This window comes from Silurus aristotelis (assembly GCF_946808225.1).
Source record: "Silurus aristotelis genome assembly, chromosome: 23".
Lineage (NCBI taxonomy): Eukaryota > Metazoa > Chordata > Actinopteri > Siluriformes > Siluridae > Silurus > Silurus aristotelis.
Window position 1 is genome coordinate 7,170,550 of NC_139596.1, and position 6,000 is coordinate 7,176,549.

Consider the following 6,000-nt stretch of genomic DNA (forward strand, 5'->3'; position numbering starts at 1 on the left):
ACCCACATAGAGATATGAAACTTCCAGAACAAAATGCAGAACAGATACTATGCTATTTGTTTTGTTTTGAGTGATCTTTGAGATGACAAGCACACCAGGGCTGATGGCTTTGTGACTATGAAAGTTGAAGCTCTGGAAACTAAGTTTTGTTCCCTGCCCAAAGTGTACAGAAGAGGATTGAACAGGATTAAAGCGAGGCTACTTGAGATGATTTCTCTGTATCAGCAGAAAGGAAACCACAGTGAAAACAGAATATAGACCAGCTTGTCAGTTAATACATTTAAATTCTGTTGCATGATGGAAAATCAATATATAGACATAATATAAAAATATTTGGATATGCCATATGTGGTACTTTTCCAGACTGTTACCTCAAAGTTGGACGCAAAAAATTGTTTAGGATGTCTTTGGAATTAGTTGCATTAAATCCTGTGTACAATGTGAGCTCCATAAAGATATGGTTTACATGTGCTGGAGTGAAAGATCTTGAGTGGCCTGCTATTGAACTCTGACCTCAACCCTACTGAACTACTGAGATACAAAATAGGCACAAATTAATATATGTTCATATCTGATTGCTTTTCAGATTTAAATTTACAGATTTTTTACTTCACACATCTATGTCTTCAGCACCACTCATATTACATCACCTCATTACTACAAACTGTTTACGTGCCGTTTTTGCACATCTTTTTTTGGATCGCTGCTATTGCTCTTTGCACAACATTTTGTTTACATTTTTGTTAATTACAATATTCACTTTACTCTTTTACACACTGCACTGTGTAATATACAACAGGTTTACTGGTGGCGCTATTTTGTGTTTTGTGTATTTGTCTTACACTGACTATTGTGTTTTCTTGCACTGTCCTGTATTGTCTTGCACTGTCTGGTATTGTCTTTGCACTGTTTGTACCAGGTTGCACACGATGCACTTTATGTGGCAAAGACACTTAGTCCTTAGCCCTGTGTTTTTCTGTGATTGTTGTTTTATGTAGCACCAGGGTTCTGGGGCAACATTGTTTCATTTCACTGTGTACTGCGTCAGCTATATATATGGTTGAAATGACAATAAAAGCTTATTTACTTGACTTGACTTGATTTGACTTACAACTAAGCATTTAAGGACCTTGCTCAAGGGCCCAGACAGATCATTCGAACCAAAGTCCTTTGAGCTACTACCTCCTCCTCATTCTATATAAAAAAAAAAGGGCCCCGGTTGTGTTCAATAGTTCAAATAAAGTTCAAATATTTTTCTATGACTGACTTCACCAAGCCAACAACAAAAATATTTGGTTTTCATTGTGTTAATGAATAGCGAGATCTTTTTTACGTGTTCAACCTCATGTTTATCTTCATACAATTTTCATACAATTCATACAATTTTATTAAAAAAAGATTTATTTGTATCATTGCATTGCAAGTACCAATTCTCTTTTTTGCTTGTTTGCAGCACCAGTAACGAGCATTCATAGTTTTTAGAGGCTGATGTTTTTTTTTTAAACAGCATCTACCTCAGTCCTTTACCTGATCAAACTCTCTAGAATTCTCACTGTAGTGTGAAAACTGCAAGAGCTGTTAACCGTTCTTTTTTTATAATTATAATTTTTTTAAGTTATTGGTTTTAATCAATACATTATATGACCAAATTTTAATGGAGCCCTGACTATCACTGTTAAACATTTTGGATGCTTACAATTGTCTAATATGTCTTAGTTTACGAGTTAAATTAACTAAAATTTGCTTCAATTTCCCTTTGTTTTAGCATGACGGTGCATCTGGGTAACATGTGAATTAATGGTTTGCTAACGTTGGTAACCTCTGTGTCATGCACAAATCCCTACAGCCACGGTTCCAAACTCTAGTAAAAAGCCTTTCCAGAAGAGTGAGTGAGTAATTGTGGACAAATTCTGGAATGAGGTGTACAAAAAGCACGTGTGTGTAAAGGTCACATTCAAACCTTTGATCATCAACGTATTAAACATGTATGTTTGAAAGGACCTGAAAATATGCATCAATACACTATAATGCAATATTTGTTTGAAAGTAAACTTTATCAGAAACCAATTGTGCAAGCTTATTTAGATAAGATCATTTTAATGTAATAAAATACACTCAAATATTGAAATTAATTTACAGTTTATATATAAAAAAAATAAAAATACAAATAAAAAACCTCCTATTGGAACTTTTATTGCTTGTCAGGATTCGTTGCAAACTTTTAATTTGACCAGCAGAGGGAGGTATAAGAAAGTGTGTGTGAGACCCACAATTTTTTTTTCTACATAGACATTTCAGTTAGCGTTTATTAAAAGAGATGTAATCAGTACAACCACGTGTTAAATAAACCCCTATTTGTTCCCTCCATCATTTAATTTGAAATAATTCAGAAATCTACATCTTTATGAAAAAAAAATATACCTCAAACCTAGAATAAAACAACTTCTCAATGTTTAAACAATTTCATGCAAGGCAGTTTAATGAGTTCACATGAATTAACAGTTACTCAAGAACTGATCTTCTGCTTTTGACCACTTTCTTGTATGATCATTAATCAAAAACTATTTATCAGCACTGGGCCAGACACTGTTTTTGTAGTGGTCAAAGGGCAAACTCCCTCATCAATCTTTGTATAATGAACTTGAAAGGATCCATGGTGGTGTTTGAAACAAGATCTCACCATACCACATAGGTTAGCAGAAAGAAGGTATAGGTATAGATTTATCAAATAGATTTGGTCAATATTTTAATAGTTTAATTTATTTACAGTGGATTAGATTGTGTGTAAATTATAACTAAAATACAATATCTAAGAGTATATTTTAATGATCAGACAACAATAAAAATGCCTGGACCCAATATTAAATGATGAACTTAATTTATCCCACTTGAACACAATGAATACAGAAAATAAAATCTAATAACGGATTAACATTATCTGTTAACTAAAATATACTCCTAATTTCATACAGTCCTGTTTCACACTACATTACTAGTTTAATATTATAATTGTATTTATAATAACATGTCTGTCATCTTTGTTGCATGAATTATAAAGTAATAATATTGAAGTAGTTCAGTATTCTAAGGAATTTCAATAAGGCTTTATTAAATTTTATCCTAAAAGTAATTAATTCAGTCATGTTACTTATGAAGGTAATGTAAGTAAAATAATTATTAAAGTACTTAAGTATTAAAATGGTAAAAATAAAAATAATGGTGTATAAAAGAATAACCACGAAAGAATGAATTCACTTGAAACAAGCTTTTAAATTATTTGTAGTAGTATTTGTAAGTATTTGTACATGTCCCATGTTTTGTTTGTCTCGGTTGAATAAAACAGCTCACACTACATTTGAGTTGGGAGCCTGTGGTATTTATATTATATTCTGAAGGTGACGCATATTCTTTTACTGATGATTTTTTAAAAAGAAAAAACAAAACAAAACAGAAAATAATGGGTTAATTTGTGAAGAGTTTCAAGTTTTATATGAACTCAAGGACCTCAAGAGCCTTCTAATGCAAGCAACAATTGCAAGGCTCAAAAGCCATATAGTGATTTGTGGCTTTTCTTTATTGAGAAAACCACAGATGTAAAAGATTGCAAAAATGATGGTTCAACAGCATTAAAGCTAGTGTTGGATCTCAGGACAGAAATAAATCCCAGATCAGTGCGCAATGGAAAGTGTATAGTGAGTGTAATGGTGCTTGGAAACATTACCATTAGTGGGTGCTGCTCTAACCATTAAACAGAGCAAGTGTGCTTTCTCATAAATATCCGTAAGCTTTTTGGAGATATAAAGTGTTGTGTGTATTGGATTGTATCATATGTATTATTTTGATTGATTGATTTATTTTTGTAGCAATTTTTTGTAGTAATTTATTTATTTTTGTTGTAATTTAGGCTGCATTTATATATTTTATCTATTTTTTCCAAATATTTTTCAGGTTTTGCCACAGGGATAAAACCTTCTTTAAGTCTTTTTGGTATTGCAAAACTATTTCATCTAACTGAAAATCAGCAATTAAAGCCAAAAGCCAAATGGTGATATGACATGTTACTTTCAGTGGATTCTATGATGAGAAAATAAATTAGATTGCTCAATGTAAAATTGCAGATTGTGGCGACAGGGGTGTAATGTGATCATGTGATTATTTACAAATAAATTACGTATCATCTGATTGATTATTATTGGGAGTAGTGCAACCAATTATTTTAATTTAACTGACAGTCTGTTTTATTGCAAGCTTGAATTATATTTATGTAATATAAGTCTTGTTTCAAAGACGGGATATTGTAATAGCGATTCGCAAATTTCATTTCATTTTCAGAAATGTAGCTTTATTATCTGTTATGTGCTTCTTCTTTCCGGATTCCCCCATTAGGGGTCGCCACAGCGTTTCATCTGTCTCCATACTACACTGTCCTCCACATCTGCTTTTTTAAATTAACAACCTGCATGTCTTCCTCCTTCCTAGTGGCTCCATCCTCAGAATTCTTTTACCGATATACCCCATGTCCCTCCTCTTCCAAACCATCTGTCCAAACCATCTGTCCAAACCATCTCAATTATGCCTTCCCCACCGTGTATCCAAAACGTCCTACATGCACTGTCCATTTAATAAACTCATTTCTAATTCTGTCCATCGTCGTCACTCCCAGTAAAAATCTTAGCATCTTCAGCTCTGCTACCTCCAGCTCCACCTCCTGTCTTTTACACAATGCCACTGTCTCTAAACCATACAACATCACAGGTCTCACCACAGTCCTATAAAAATCCTAAAACTCCTGCCACTCTTCTCCACCCACTCCACCCTGCCTGCACTCTTTTCTCCACTTCTCTAACACACTCTCCATTACTTTGCACTGTTGACCCCAGGTACTTAAACTAATCCACCTTCTCCAACTCTTCTCCCTGCAACCGCACCACTCCACTGCCCTCCCTCTCATTCACACACATGTACTCTGTCTTACTCCTACTGACTTTCATTCCTCTTCTCTCCAGCGTGTTCCTCCACCTCTCCAGGCTCTTCTCGACCTGCTCCCTACTCTCACCACAAATCACAATATCATTCGCAAACATCATAGTCAATGTAGACTCCTGTCTGACCTCGTCCGTCAACCTGACCATCACCACTGCAAAAAAAGGAAAGGGCTCAAAGCCGATCCTTGATGCAGTCCCACCTTTATCTTGAACCAGTCTGTCGTTCCTACTGCACACTGCTGTCACACTTTCCTCATACATGTCCTGCACCACCCTCACATACTTCTCTGACACACCTGACTTCCTCATACAATTCCACAACTCCTTTCTTGGCACCCTGTTATACACTTTTTATAAATGCACAAACACACAATGCAGCTTCTTCTAACGTTCTCTAAACTTCTCCATCAACATTCTCAAAGTAAATTATGTATTTTTTTAGCTCCTAGCAAACCCTTCACAGTAAAGTGCCTGAAAGTGTAAACACTGACCTATTCTCCTGTTGTCTCCTTTTTTCCAATTATTGTACAGTGATGGATAAGGGCATCCAGTATAACCATTTAAGCCCACAGCCTGGACAAAGTGCCACTGGCATCTAATTACACAAACACTCGTACCTAAAAAATCTGCTAAAAAAAAAAAGAAAAACTGACACACCTGAGGCTTTGCCTTTATTAACCTTGGCTCCTGTTATTGGCAACACTTTGACAGAAACAAGACCCCAATTATTGTTAGAATCAAAGCTGCTGCTGCTAAGCTCAGCAATGAGTGTGTAGAAAACCATGGCCTTAAAGTGGCTTGTTAGGCCGCTTAGTCCTAACTCTGCCGGGACTCTGCCTGTCAACTACCTGTCTCTGCTGGCATTGTTATTCGAACATAAAATCGAACATAAAGTCAAATATGATGGTTGTTTTGGTGTGTTGGTCATTTTTGTTCAGTATAAACAACCACAAAGTATTATTGGTGTTTTTTGTACTATGTTTACTTATTGTTAGTGTTGACACACTGAGAGTTT